Here is a 16,041-nt window from a genome sequence, read left to right as displayed (position 1 = left end):
CAAGTGAGCTCCAGGAAAGGCGCAAAGCTACACAGAGAAACCCTGTCTCGAAAAACCAAAAAAAAAAAAAAAAAAAAAAAAAAAAAAAAAAAAAAAACTTAATGCGCAGACCCAATTAAGGCCTATGTCTGATGTGAGACCCAGGTAGGCGTTCCCTGGTGATTTCACCTCCAGCCAGGGCTGTAAAGCACTGAAGTGGGATCAGAATGGCCTCCTTTCCCTGAAGAACTCTCCTTGCCTACAGCTGAACACAGGATTCCTGGCTTCCCTGAGTCTCCCACACTGGGATCTAACCAGAGGCCCTTTATGAATTGGGGGAGGGAATATTGTTAAGACATACCTATTTATGTAAAGAACCTTGGGTCAGACCTAGGAACCAGGCCTGAATGGAGTTGTTTAATTTGCAGCTTCAGTTCCTTCACCTGTACACAGACAGCTGTGATAGCCCTGACCAAACCATGGGACCATGACTGTGATGCTCACAGAGTGCCAGGCTGGCCTCAGTGGGAGGCTGCTGTACACTGTTGGTATGGCAAGTCTGACCTGGCCTTGTTCAAGTCCTTGCGGAACTCTCCAGCCTCAGGATATGTCAGTTTCTTGGTTCGATGCATCCTTAAATATCTGTACCCCACCCCTTCACCCATCCCCCTTTGTTTCTCATATCCTAAGCTTGTATGCTCTCTTCCCCCAACCAACAGCCTGTAAGAACCACTGTGCGCACTCCAGACTCATCTCATAACCTCTTTAAAAAGTCCCTTGAATACCCCAACTTTATCCCATGGAGAATCCCTTCTTTGGTGCTGCTGAAAATCCTATACACATTTCTGTTTCTTTTTTTTCTTCAAGTAAATATTTATTGGACATTTGTATTTTTTATTTGATAATGTCCTACATGTATATAATGGATTTTGGTCATTTTCACCCCAATTCCTATCACTTTCTACCTCCCTAAGGAAACTCTTCTCCCTCCCAGGAAGTTTCTCTCAAGTGTCTGTGTCTTTGTGTTTCGTTTTATGATGCAAAGAGCTAATTAGAACTGCCTTCATGAATAGGACCATGAGGTTTCCTATTGTAGTGTGGGCAACCTTTCAATGGCTACCCCACTGAATAAAATAATCCCACCTCCCACAACAAGCAGTAACTAACAACAGTTCTTCAGCTGGAGCTAGACCCTCCTGTGACACTCCCGCATCCATGCCGGAACGATGATGGACTCTGTCTTGTACCAATCTTGTGCAGGTAACCACAGCTGCTATTAGTTCATGGGTGCAACGGACACGTAATATCCAAATTAAAGCATTTCATAGTATATTCTCTGGCTCTTACATTCTTTTCACACTTTCTTCCAAAAATCTTCCTTGAGCCTTTGGGGACAGGGACAGATATAAATGTCCCCTTCATAGCTGAGCATTCAACGGTCACTTTTTCTCAGCACTTTGAATAGTTATGAGTTTCTGCACTGACTGCTGCTCACTGCAGAAGCTTCTCTGACCAAGGCTGTGAGCAGCCCAGATCTATGGATATCAACATGAGTAGTCAGAAGGCAGGAAGCTGGATGCCATGTCTATCTGAAAACACAACAGCAGTAGACCCCGCCAAGCCTTTGACTTACATGCTTGCTACTTAAAATAGTAAATAATATACAATAAGTACTCAATAAGTATTGACTGAGTAATAACTTTAAAATAACTTTCCTGGGATCCTATAAGATCCCCCATTTTCCTCCTCTCAGACTAGGATTCTACTAACAGAGTCATTTCTTTGGGATAAATATTTTTTAAATACACAGATTGCAAAAAATTATGTAGTTTAAATACAACCAAGTTGTGCTCTGAGAGAGGGCTTGGGAGAGAAGATAACCATAGAAGAACAAAAGCCTATCTTTTGAAGCCAGCTTGGGCCTCTCCTTGTCAATCTGTGTTCTCAGATGAGCAGTGGAATCATGGATTACAGAAACTCTCAGGATCGCTTGAATTCCAGGACTCATGGTATGGGCTCAGGTCTTGAGAAGTTTTGCGAAGCTAATGTTGAAGGGGGAAGATAGAGAACTTGGAGGCAGAGCTCAGGAGGAGGGAGGTGTGGAGGCCAGACCCAGGAAAAGCAGAGTTGGGAAAGATGAGGGTGTATTGAGAGGGTGAAGGGACCGGCCCATGGAAAGTGTAATTGCGTTTAGAGAGAGAAGACGATATTTGAGAACCAGCCAGAGATCAGGATGACAAGAACTGTGGAGAAAAGAGTCAAGCCAGAACAGGACGTCATGTAGGTCACATTCTGCTCTCTCTGAAAAGCTCCTGTAAGAAAATCAAACTCTGAACTCAGACCGTCGTGAAAGGGAGCTTGGGCTTCCGGTAGTGAAGGAGGCAGCACCCCAGGCCCTAGCATTCCATCTGCCTTTCAGATCCAGCAGAGCCTAGCCTTTGTTCTCAGCAAGTGCACATATGGCTCCATGCAGACTTGTTTAATATTTACAGAGCCCCTAACTATTTATCAGTGTGCCTTTTTCTTGGACCCGGCCAAAGCTGTTTCTGTATGTGGGCCAGGCCCTCTCCACTGCTTCAGGCCACAGCACTCCTGTTTACCGCTGTTCTTAGGCTGAGGTAGGCAGCCTGTAAGTGCTCTGATTGTGACGGGCCTGGAAAAGGCCTGCCTGGCAGTGTCTGCCTGAGTTTGGAATAGCTGCCTTTCTGACCACCTTGGCTAATGAACAGCTTTGCAAACACGAGTGTGATCTTTTTCATTGCCAGCATTTCTGTGGCATAATAAGATATGACAGGCATTATGTTGTGTGCTGTGTATAAATAAGTAGCAAGAGTCAATGTACTGTTTAAAAACAAAACCGCATTTGTCAAAAAGTTGTAATTCATTGAGGGAGCAAGAAACAAAACGTAGAGTCTTTTTCATTAAGAAATCTTAGCAGGAACTCGAGTCTTTTTAACAGACTCGTTACAAAGTGTAATGGAGAAATTAAGGCCTCTTTGGCCATCCACACACTTTCAGGGCCACTGAAGGCCATTCATTGTTCTCATTTTACCATTTTTAGTGTCTGTTAGTAGATGATATTTGAGAATTTCTTCACGAGGTTAAGAGCAATGAGAAAATTGAAAATGACACTTAAATATGCAAAAGTTTTAAATTAGGACATAAATATAACAAAATACAAAATATTTATAAGGTAACATAACATGTAATAGATTAAACAAAAGAAGAAAACATACTAAATGCCAATAGAAGAATTGCAGGTGGGATTCACATCCAGTGGTCCTGGCGTCAATGAAAGGGCACACCAGACTATTATTGAAGGCTTACCTGATTATATTCAAGCCTTACAGTGACAACTGGCTATGAATTTTATTCAACAGAATGAAAAAAATAGAGAAAAAAACCAACAGTGAATAATTTTGTAGAAGCAAAATTCATACATTTTTATAGGAAAAGAAAATCAGTCATAGCTGATAGTTGTCTGGGGCTTGAGCAAACTCAGAAATAAAATATGAGCTCTTCAAGAGTGAGCTTCCCGAAACAATTGTGTATGTGCATGTGGGGGGGGGGTGTTGTGTGTGCGTGAACGTGTGTATGTGATATGTGTTCAAATGTATATATGTGTGTGCATATGTGGGTGCATGTGTGTATGTGTGTGTTTATGTGCTGCATGTGTGTTCAAGTATTTATGTTCAAGGTAGGTGTGTGTGTGTGTGTGTGTGTGTGTGTGTGTGTGTGTATGTATATGCGAATTCATGTATGCTCAAGTGTCTATGTATATGTGTGCATGTGGGCAGGACGTATGCTTGTGTATATAAGTGAGTGTACATATGTCCAAGTGTATATGTGAGTATGTGTATGTAGGGGGTTGCATACCTGTACTTATGCGTAGGGAGTCCAGAAGTCTGGTGCTGCCCCTCACACGTTGTTTTTGAGAAGCTGTGTATGATCAGCCTAGAGCTCAGCTGGCTAGGTAGGGGTCAGCTAACTGGCTGCCTAGCATGCCCTGGAGAGTCACCTGCTTGCCTTCTCAGCCATGGAACCACAAGCCCACCCCATGTGCCAGGCTTTCCCACACACAGGTCCCCATGTGGTACAAAAAGCACCTAAACACTGAGGCCACCTCCCACTTCCCTGGGAAAAAAAGTATTTTTTATTTAGATCTCAACTTGTCCCCTCCCAGCTTCTAATGGTCATGTAAACACCATGCTCTTTGCTTAAAACAGTTTCGTTGTGCTTCGTACTCTTTCAAAATATCTCTTTAAGATTAGTATGTTATGTATTTTAACATATTAAAAAATTGTCAAAAGATGAAAAGTATATTTTTTATGCCCTAAATTTATAAAAGTCACTTTTTTTCTTTTCATGTGGGTTTTTCTTGCATGTGTGTTAATGGTTGCCTTGAAACTGAGGCTAACAGAGACCACAGGATCCTCTGAACTGGGGTTACATGCTATTATGAGCTACTATGTGGGTGCTAGGACCTGAACGCAGCTCCTCTGGAAGAGCGGCCAGTGCTCTAAACCTCTGAGCCAGCTCTCCAGCCCTGAAAGGTCACTTTCATCGAGTTTATACAACAGAGACTACCTCCCACCTTTGTTTCCTGTGTTTCTGAATTCACTCCTCAAATATTGTCTACTCAAATTTTATTTCCTTCAACCTTCGTTCTGGAAATCTGTGGAAGTAGACATTTGCCTTCAGCTCTTCCTGAAATGTGAGACAACTGGAACATTAACGTGGCTCCAGGTTTCACTTCCAAAATCACTTGCAGAACTTTGATGCATAAATGGGTGTGTTCTAGGATGAGGCCTAAATTTCTCTGTGAAACATTTGTGCGCTGAATTAGAGTTCTTCATAGGCCAGCAATTACCTGGATAATTATAGAAGTACATTTCAAACATTTCAGCAGAGTGTTAAACAAGGTTTTTATTCATTGTTTGTCTGGTTTTGCTTTGTTTTTTCCACTGTGAAGTGCTTTTAAGTGGAATGGAAAGATACTATGTAAAACAAAAGGTGCATTGCAATAAAATGTCCTAGGATAGTGAGAACATTGTATGTGAGTGGCTGATGTACAAAGAAGTAATTGTCAAATGTTGTTCAGCTTTCTACAGCCTCACGTTTGGAATGCCAAAATGTTGCTTTTGCTCATTTGGGGGACCCACCACCCAGCTCCCAAATAAATCACAGACAGAGGCTTATTCTTTCTTATGAATGCCTGGCCTCAGCTTGGCTTGTTTCTTGCCAGCTTTCCTTAATTTTAAATTATCCCATCTACCTTTTGCCTCTGGGCTTTTACCTTTCTCTTATTTCTGTATATATTACTTTCACTCTCACTATGTGGCTCTCTGTGTGGCTGTGTGGCTGTGTGGCTGGGTGGCTGGGTGGCTGTGTAGCTGGCCCCTGGCATTCTCCTCTCGTTATTCTCTTGCTCCTTTTTTCTCCTCCCAGATTGCTCCTTCTATTTATTCTCTCTGCCTGCCAGCCCTGCCCATCCTTTCTCCTGCCTTGCTATTGGACATTCAGCTCTTTATTAGACCAATCAGGTGTTCTAGACCGGCAAAGTAACTCGGCTTCACAGAGTTAAACAAATGCAACATAAAAGAATGCAACACATCTTCGCATCATTACAACAAATGTTCCATGTATAAACAAATGTAACACATCTTAAAATAATATTCTTCTACAACAGTCATATTAAGCACTTGAAATTTTGTTTGTTCAACCAAGTAAAGTAAATTAAAATGTTCCCAGTTGTAGTTATTTTCTATTTAAATAGCCTGTGGCTACAATATTGGACAATATGGGACAGGTGCTGCTGGATAGCTATACATATTTTTTATCACATTTCGAAGAGCCTATTGCTATTTCTACTGATGCCACATGCACCTTTTCCTCCTCACCTAGGAGAGGAGAATCTACATGACTCCTCTGCAGCCTCACCTGACATAACTCTCCATCCTTCTCAAAATCACACACGCTTCACAGTTTTACCTCCATCAAAGAATGGAACGGCAAACTCCTATGAGCTATTAATGATCTTAGCAAGAATAATCTCACACATTTGAATCTTGTACAAAGGTTTTGATGATCAATATTATCATAGCTACTTTTCACACAGATATTGTTATATGAATTTAATATTACTACTATAATTATTAAATATTTTGTCCTGAAACTGCCTTTGGGAGATTGCAGTCACACCAAACATCCTCCTTGATGGCTCCTTCATTTCTTCACCCCAGAGGACTCCTGTCAGAGGCACCCCTAGGCCTTCTCCCAATATTAAGAACTGTGCATTGCACCTTTGAATGCTCCTTTTTCCCGACATACCTTAGGATTGCAGCTCCATGGCAGAGTCTCCTTTGTCTTGCATTTCAGTTGCTGGAGAAACGCCTGGTCAATGATGATGTCACATACTTATGATGTTGGTTGGCATTCCTGAGAATTGGCCCCGTGATGGGCATTGTGCTGAGGAATTTGGATTTCCATTTGCCTCTGACAGAATCTACGAGACAGATAGTGGTAAAATCCCTGTTTAATGAATGTCTGGTGAGTGGGCAAGGAAGCAAGTTGGAATCTTGACTTGTTCTTTCCTGGAGTCTGTCCTATAAAGGACAAAAAGAATTGATCAGCAGCCATTTCTACAACAATGAGCCCTTAGCCATACTTTTTCCTCATTGAAACACCCGTGACTACCTAATATTTGTGGTCACTGAGAGCAAGGCTGAGTGTCGCGAAGAGCCCAGAATCATTCATAGGCATTCACAGCAGACTGGAGCTAATTGCTTATTTTGTTTTCTAGTACTTTTTATTCTCAGCAGCTGTCTTAGTCAACCAGCACACTGTTCAACTTTGGAACAGTGAATTATATGTACAAAAGCACACATACGACCTACAGGTTTATTTTGTTTGAATTTGTTTTTAACCTACTGGCTGGAGTCCAACGAGTGATCAGCTAAACAGCTTGTGTGTGTGTGTGTGTGTGTGTGTGTGTGGAGAGAGAGAGAGAGAGAGAGAGAGAGAGAGAGAGAGAGAGAGAGAGAATGTGAACTGAAGGTTTGTGTCGAGTTGGTTGTTCACTGAGCTCCTCCAGCTCCAGTGTCAGCTCCTTGGGGCAAATTTTTCAGGCATGTGTCCTTATCTGTATGATATAGAACAACACTTGCTATAGGTACAAAATCAGAATTTGTTGATGACTGGGGTCCTCCATGTTCAGATCAGTACCCTATGGTCCTCTGTGACACTTATATTTCGACAAGTCTGCCTGCTTTTAACTGTTTCATTACTTATATAAAATGCTCAGGAATAAGGACAAAAAAAGGCTTGTGCCTTTTAATTAGGTTGTCTAACCAGATTAAGACATTGTTGCAGGATCTCTCTAATTCATGGCAGAAATAAACCTTTGAAAACTATTCATGGTCAGATCTTATTCCTAGACATTCTGACTCAGTGAGACCAGAATGCAAACTGAGAGTCTAGATTTTCATAAAGTCTCCCAGGTAATTTCAAGCAACTTCATGGATGTGTTAGTTGGGATTCCCAAGAAGAGAGCAGAACCAATCAAAAGTATTGTGCATGCTTAGGGGGCTGGGGTGATTGGAAAGTTTATGCAACTGGGGGCCTGGCAAGTCCTAAACCTCCAGGGAAAACTAGCAGGTGGGAAATTCCAGCAAGAGTTGATGCTGTGGTATTGATTGGAAAGGTGGCCTGAAAACAGAATTCCTTTCTTTTCTCTGAAGCTCTTCAACTGATTTCATGAAGCCCATCCACACTGTAGAGGGTGGATAGCCAGGATTACCAGAGAGAGGAACCAAGGAGACATATGTCTCTGGGAGTAAAGGACACCACACACACACACACACACACACACACACACACACACACACACATCACAACACATACTTTTATGTGCATGCACAAGCTTTCACTTTCTAATGATGAAGAAGAAGAAGGGAGCAAGAGATTGATTTTTAAAAATTGGTTCACATGATTAGAAGCTGAAAAGTTCCAAGATTTATACTCAGCAGTCTGGAGACTCAGAATAGCTGGTGTGTAATTCCCATGCAACTCCAAAGGCCTCAGGGAAGTAACAGTATGAGCTCCATTTGGAAAGCTGGTGACCCAACAAAAGGCTAGTACAGAGTGTAATGGTGCAAAGGCTAGACCTTACCATCCTTGGGAAGTTCCTTCAGCCTCTTCTACTCAGGTCTTCAACTAGTTAGATGAGGTCCACCCACATTAGAATGGGCAGTTTGTTTTATGCAATAAACCAATTAAACAATTATTGTAATCTATGGTGATATTTATTTGTACTAAAATGTGATTTGTATGTTAATAAATAAAATTGTCTGGGGGTCAGAGCTAATAGCAAGCCATCACAGAAGCTGGGTGGTGGTGGTGCACGCCTTTAATCCCAGCACTTGGTAGGCAGAGCTAGGTAGATCTCTGTGTGTTCAAGGATATAGCCAGAATTGGAGACACACGCCTTTAGTCTCAATACCAACCATAGAAGATCTGGAGGTCTATACAGACAGGCAGTGATGAGGCAGTCATGTGGTTGGGTTGACAACCAATGAGAAGGCAGAACAGAAAGTCTTTATAAAGACAGACACACAGGAAGTAGCTCTCTTTCGGAGAGGTAGGACCACCACGAGAGGAAGGGTAAGGTTTTAGCTCTTAGCTATTGCTCTGACCTCTTGGCTTTCTTCTTTGCATTGGTTCTGTGTTTCTTATTGAATAAGATGGTTATTTCTACAGTAATCTAGAAAACAACCCACTAAACATTGAGTTTTGACCGAATGTCTGGTTGTCCTAGATCCTAAAAAAAATAAAAAATAAAAAATGTAAACATAAAATTAAACACTGAGATAATCTCCTTTATACAAAACCTACTCATTTACATGTTCATCACAAAAATAAAAACAAACAAACAAAAGAAAAAACACACACAGTAACATCTAAACTGGAATTTGGTGAAACAATCTGTTACCACAGCCTAGCTAGGTCATCACATAAAATTAACTGTCACTGGGCGGTGGTGGTGCACACCTTTAATCCCAGAACTTGGTAAGCAGAGGCAGGCAGATCTCTGTGAGTTCGGTGCCAGCCTGGGTTACAGAGTGAGTTCCAGAAAAGGCTTCAAAGCTACACAGAGAAGCCCTGTCTCAAAAAAAACCAAAAAATTTAAAAATTAACTATCAATGTCAAATAAAATTTGCATATAATAAAATATACCTAATTAAGACACATGGTTAGAGAAACATTGCAAAATATTTCAAGATGTAGGAAATGTTCTGAAATACCAGAAATTTGTTTCACCTCCAAAATTTCTCTGTTGAGCTTGGGGCAGGACTCAGTAGGCAAAGTGCTTGCCACACAGTGTTAGAACCTGAATGGAAATCCCCAGACACCACATCAAAGCACACAACCCAGGTCTATAACTCCAGCGCTCCTAAAGGGACACGGAGGCAGAGACAGGAGCTCCCTAGCCTGGTGAATATAACAGCAAACCACAAGAGGCTCTGCCTCAAACACAGAGAAGGTAGGGACAGACACCTGAGGGTATCCTCAGATCTCCAGACGTGCACAGTGACACACCGTACCCACATAAACACACATGAACACACACAGACACAAACATTTGAGAAAATAATTCATTTAAAAGTTCTCTCTTGATCTTTTGTAACTGTTGATGGTTTTACATTGTTAAAGACTGTTGCTCTGTTTTAGCACTTTCCATAAGTTAGGTTAATTATACAGGATGGCTACTTGTGCCTACTTCATTACCGTTGTTGGTACTGTTGCTTTTGTTTTTAATGGTAATTAAAATTTACCATTTTAACTGCATTTGGGAATGCAGTCTTATAGTTTTAAGCACATGCATGCTGTTGTATGGGTGCTATCATCTCCAGAACTCTCACTTTCTACAGCTAAGACACCATTACTCAATCAACATTAATGTCCTCTCTTTTCTTCCCACAGCCCATCACCCACAATTCTATCATGACTCTGAGTACTGTACTACAAGCTCCTTTGCACCTGATTTATATCACGTACCATAACGTACTCAGGAATCATCATTTGCATTCTGTCTAAATGACCTTTCTTTCTAAAGACTGGGTAATAGTCTGCTAAGTGTACACGCCATGCTAGTTTAGCCACTCATCTTTCTGTGGGAACTTAGGTGCTTATCTTCTCTCACTTGGCCTCAGGTCTCACAGATTCACCATCCTCTTCCATGCTGTCTGTGTTATTTTGATAATTTCGATGGCGCTCACTCTGGGCTAGCCAAAGGAATGCTAAACACCTGCATTTCAATCAAAATGTCCCTGTGTCCTATTGTGTGTGTGTGTGTATGTGTGTGTGTGTGTGTGTGTGTGTGTGTATGTGTATGTGTGTGTGTGTGTGTGTGTGTGTGTGTGTGTGTGTGTGTTTTCTCTTTCTCTGACTTGTTGTTGGCCAAATGAATTATTATTTGTAGCTTCATGCTAAGAAATTTCTATCATTTGGGGGGCATGCTCCATGACAAGGGCCAAGAATGGATCATAGTAATAACTTCAGTTTTATAGTGCTGACTGTTGACAGCCACCATTTGCAGACCTTGTACCATGTAATCCTCTTAAGAACCCGTTGATATATCATAAGTCCCCACCTTAGCAATAGAAAGCCTGGACTAAGATAGATTAAATAGTGATGTGCCCCAGGGAACACGGCTGGCAACTGGCAAAACCTTCCTTTGAACCCAATTCTTCTAGGCCATGCTCAGTGCTCACAGCTTCCTGTGCATTCATCTGAAGGGCAGAAGGAGTGCTCCCATGGAAGATAGAGGTTCACCCAGCAGCCTGTCAGGATGCCCGGAATGCTTCGAGTAAATGGGCAACTTGAGCCAGGAGAGTTCTGCTGTTCTGAAGAAATGTCTTGTGAACGGGAAATGCTCTGGGGATGAGTTACTGCCCCTGCTCATCCAGGGACACTGGCATCAACAGAGCAGCTGTCAAGTATTGAATCCACCATGTCTCAGTTCTGTGCATGATCCTTACATAGATCGCATACTTGAGAAAAATCTCAAAGTTGATATTATGCCCACATTACAGATTAATAACGTAAGGCTGAGAAAGTTTAAGTGACATGCCCAAAGTTACAGAGCGAGTAAGTGAAGGTGACTTTCTTTTCACCCCAACTCTACTTGGCTGTGCAGACAGTGTTTCTCATTATCGGACCCTGAACAGAGGACAAGACAGGCAGGAAGACACCTGGAGGCAAGCAGCTGGGCAAGAGAGACCGCTTAGACCTTTGCCTAAGTTCACTAGAGCTAGCTTGAATTGCAGCTTATGAATGGCTCTCTCAGGAAAGCACACGATGTCCTTTGTTTCTTATTTGCATTTGATTTTGTAAACATGCCTTCCTCCAGACCTCAAACTTTGCTCAGGCAGAATGTGTGCTGGGCCTCTTTTCCTGATCCAACCGGAGAATGTTTCTGAGATGTAGCTTCTTGCTGAGTGTCTTAAGGAACTGACTAAACTGTGCTGAAAAAAGCCAAGAACATACGGTTCACTAGGCTCTCTGATTGGAGCTTCTTGATAGAGCTATTCCTATAAAGCTATGTTGTTTCAGTGTCTTCCTAGAGATATTATTCTGAGCAGTCTCGGGAGGGGGGATGTTTTCTAGTATATAGACTAGTATTGTCAGTTTCCAGGCTATGTGCATATGAGTTTAAAAAAATGGGGTTGGGGGCTGAGTAACCAGCGCATAGCTGGCTCTAATAGCAGAGTCAAACAATGCCAAGCAGGTTCCCAAGTGCTCACTGGAGTCCACAGTAAAGGCTAGATGGAGACCAAGCTGAGTTGTTTCATCTGTGCCTCAGCTGAGTGCTCTGCCTAAGCTGTGCACATTGATTAATTGGGAGGAGTACCACTTAGAGTTCCCACTATGCACTCATTATGTTGTTGCCTTAACTAGGAACGTATATAAGACCAGATTATTAATTTCTGAATACCTGCCTTTGATGGAGTCTTATGTCTGTACAAGATGTTTACACTAAGTGGTGGCTGAGTTGTCTTCCCTGAACAAGACTCAAGCTATATTTCAGCAGAGGGGACATCAAGATTGGAGGAGCTGGAATATAGGGAGGGCCGCAAAGTGCCATCTTCTGGACCATGCCAGACATTGCAGACACATACTCTTACCAACTATGGATGACTGGATGGGGTCTGCACAAGCAGACCAGGCAGCATCAGCATCAGCATCAGCAGCCAGGAAAGGATGGAAGAGGGACTCAGGGAAAGATTCCAGGAAAAGAGGAGGTGTCATTACCTTCAGTAATGTACCCACTGGTGACCCTCCCAAGATCCAACAGATAGTCCCAATCCAGCAGTACCACAGACGGTCCTGATTAAATGGAATGGGTCACACAACAAAACCAAAATTGATGTATCGGAAGGATACAGGCAAGGGTAGGTTTGGTAGGGGTGAGAGCGAGATGAGAGGGCAGGGAACAAAGTCACCAGAATGTGTTACATACAAGTATGACATTGCCAAAGGACTAATTTAACTAAAAAACAAGCAAGTAAATCAGCTGCCATGGTCACCGAGGATGACAGACAATGCCAGAAATAGAGTGCCCTTTGATCTGAATATTTAACCCCCTTCACAAAGTGCTAGCAAATGTAAAGCCTTGTTTTCTAGAATCCAATGATTTCTATCCAGACAAAAGTCAAGTTTTATATACCTACAATTGTGTGGTATGTCACCCTAAATTTTAGAGCTGGATTTCTCGGTCTATTCAACAACTCTAGAATTATCTGCAAAGGCAATGGAAATTCTACCCTCCCACTGGAAAAAAAAAAATCAAGTTTCCAAATTGTGCATGCTTTTTCCATTTTAAAGGTATCAACTGAAATTGCTCTTTGTATGAAATGCCACAAATCTAAAATAGCAATTGCTTCTGAAGAGATTTTAACTTTAAAAATATCTTTATATTTTAAAATATATTTTCTACTTGTAAAAAAAGGAAAATAAAATCATAGGGTTATTAGTTATGTTCCTTTTACATGTTTCAGTGGAACACTGTATCTTCCAGAGAAAAAAATAAGTACATTTCATTTGCTTTTCCCAGACTGAGTTTAATGAAAATTTGAGATATATGAATTTATATCTCTAGCAAAAGTGGCCACTACAGCAAAACGCTTATTTCATGGACTAGACTCACCCTGTAGACCAAGCTGTGAAATATTCCATCGAATTTAGTCATTTCAGAGACTATTTCTTTACTATAAACAAGCAATTTTCTGGGGAAGAACATATCAAATGGTCCAAAACAATGTAAATATGAAAAGCAATAGATAACTGTTAATAAAATGGCCCCTTGTCTGTTAAGAGTTGTCACCCTGTCTCACCAGGAAAGAGAGGCCGATATTCTCCTACTGAGTATATTCCCCTGCTGTCTGGATGTGCTTCCCCTCAACACACCAATTATAAAGAGCTGATCCTGGACAGACTTGCTTGCCCAATTACTGATCATAGTAATGGAAACATGTTAACTGTGACATGCGTGGTTAGCATCAGGAAGTGGGTATGATCACTGGAAACATTTAGAGCATAAGATGCTGTTGACTGAGAGAATAAAGATTTGATAAACCAGCCACAGATGTGTATCCATCTGGCCCAGGTTCATCACTCCTTCCAGATTGGAGGGAGGCCTGACCTGTGCTGGGGTCTTAGGATTGTCAGGGGTCATGGTCTAGTTCAGTGCTGAACACCAAGAGCGGTAAGAGCTCTACTATGAATCCACAGTGGCCATCATTTACAGTAACTGCTGGATGGAATGATTTGGGTAGCCATGGGAAATCAAAACTAAGGTGTGGGCTCAGAAAGCATTCCAAAGGCAAACTCAAGGGTTGGAAGTGGGGCTGTCTGGCCAACTGTCTTTAAGTGGAAACGTTAAGGGCCCTGCCAGTTTCTACCTCAGCCTCAGAGGGTAGCTGAGGTGGGAACCGTAGAAAAGACTGAAGTAAGCAGCTAGCATTCTGTACCTATTGTTGAACACATCAACAGCAGCAGCTCCCCTCTGGGACATCTTTGCAGTTTGAGTAGACTTATGGCATCTTGAGGCAGGCGCTCAAAGCATTTTTGAGTTACCCAATGCTGACAAAGGCAGTGACTTACATTTATAAAGTAGCATTCTGTACTGGAAAAAAACGCAGCAGACTTACATTTATAAAGTAGCATTCTGTACTGGAAAAAAATGCATTCATGCACCTCTCAGAGTCCATGTGAGCCAGGGATGCATAGTCTGGGAAGTGCCCATCTGTCTGGAAGAAACTGGGACTCAATTTCAGAGCCCAGTGTGACAGTCACACCATGGGTTAGCATGCCTGAACACATGGTGTATGTACATGATCATAGAAACATGTTAGTTATATTTGAACTTGACCAGGCTAGAAACTAAAATGGAAACCTCACGTTAAGAACAAATGAACAAGCCAGGACTTTCGGTGCCAGGCCCAAGACTTTGGGATGTTTTCAGTTAAACAATAGTCATTAGCTTTATTTTCCTTTTCATGACACTGTTTAGATAATTTTTCTTTTAGACAAAGATCCTATTTACTTTTTAATCCAAATTATTAATTGCTTTCGGATATTAAAAATATATATAAAATGAAGGAAGTCAAGTCACTTAACCTTGCCTCAATTTTCTCATTTCTATGGTGAATATCATAGGCAACACAATTTCTGAGGTGCCTTCAGATTTGGCGTTTTAATCTGGGTGACATAAATAAAATCCTCTAAGCATATACTTGTATGAAGTGGAACAACACATTGTTTTACTGACTTAATAATTATGCATATAAAATGCTAGAGCAAATACCACTGCTGATTGGGAGATGTGTACATCCATGATGCAGCCTTGTGGGTACAGTGGTACTATTATGACCCTCAAGTCATCATTATACTTTACCCTTGATATACCCCCTCCAAAAGAAGCGGGTTCAGATATGGGAGGGGCTCGGGTGGTTCTTCATTTTATGATGTATTTGTGATATATATGAATGAAAGCATAGTTTCAACATCTTAGGTGCTTTATCCTCATCCGATCTTGAGCTGACAGAAATATCATAGGTTTAGAAGGGGAAATCATAGAAGCACACAGGACTGAAGACATTACAAATACCTAAACAGCATACAGTTCCAAGTACCCAGCTCATTGAAACTGGATAACAAGGATGAGTTCCTACTGTGTGCTTTGGCGATTTCTTTCCTGACACAGACTTCTGTCCTGTTCTGAAATGTAGCCTCCACCTATGAAGACAGAAGATGTTATTTAAAGTTCTCTCTCCCAGTCCAGGCAATGAATGCTGAAAGTAAACTGTTCATCAAGGAATGGGAAGCCATGCATGTGCACAGTGAGCTGTCTCCTTGGGGGATAGCATGGGTCTAACAGACTTTCTCCAGGCCAAAGCATGGCCCTGAGGGTTCAGCAGAACATCAAGAACCCGACATTAGCAAATCCAGCTAAGAAGGGTGTCAGGGAATCCCCACTGGCTGTTTTCTTCAGCACAATGCAAGCTAGACTCATTCTAGACACAAGGCTTGGTGCTTGAACTGAGCAAGAGGAAAAAGTGGTCTCAATACTTAGAGAAGCAAAGGAAGACAGTGGCGGTCCTGGGATTGGGATGGGACTTCCAGCAGGCAGAAGTGAAGTAGGAGCTAAGGTTTAATACTGACTCTGTCCTTATTCATCCGCTAGAATCATGTCCCACCCCAACATACAATTTCTAATGCTGAGGAAGCAAATGTAAGATAAACAATAACTTTAAACTTGCACTTATTTCTCTTCTTTACCTGACATAAAAAATTGGACGATTTGTAGGATACCATGTGATACTTCAAAACACTATATACCTGTATTTTAAAAATACACAGTCACTTTCCACAACTTATGGCAATATCTCTAAGGAATGATGTAATAGTTACCAAACATTGGAAATGACCCAAATATTCAAATGTAATGGTCAGTCTAAAAACTGTATAATCATGCACTGACATCCTATGGATAGGATAAAT

General features: G+C 41.6%; 1 protein-coding gene and 1 long non-coding RNA gene across 3 annotated transcripts in view; one reads left to right on the top strand and one right to left on the bottom strand.

Moving 5' to 3' along the window:
- Positions 1-16,041, top strand: part of Hs3st5 (heparan sulfate-glucosamine 3-sulfotransferase 5) — a 281,180-nt gene that overhangs the window by 199,193 nt on the left and 65,946 nt on the right. The window lies entirely within an intron of this gene.
- Positions 4,253-16,041, bottom strand: part of LOC143268855 (uncharacterized) — a 56,180-nt gene continuing 44,391 nt past the window's right edge. The window contains exons 3-4 of the long non-coding RNA XR_013044990.1: positions 6,310-6,584; positions 4,253-4,849 (exon numbers count right to left, since the gene is read on the bottom strand). This is a non-coding gene — a long non-coding RNA (uncharacterized LOC143268855). The remainder of the gene's footprint in view (positions 4,850-6,309; positions 6,585-16,041) is intronic.

The sequence above is a fragment of the Peromyscus maniculatus genome, chromosome 16 (assembly GCF_049852395.1).
Source record: "Peromyscus maniculatus bairdii isolate BWxNUB_F1_BW_parent chromosome 16, HU_Pman_BW_mat_3.1, whole genome shotgun sequence".
Lineage (NCBI taxonomy): Eukaryota > Metazoa > Chordata > Mammalia > Rodentia > Cricetidae > Peromyscus > Peromyscus maniculatus.
The sequence above is the reverse complement of the archived record's forward strand: the minus strand, read 5'-3'. Positions and strand labels throughout refer to the sequence as shown.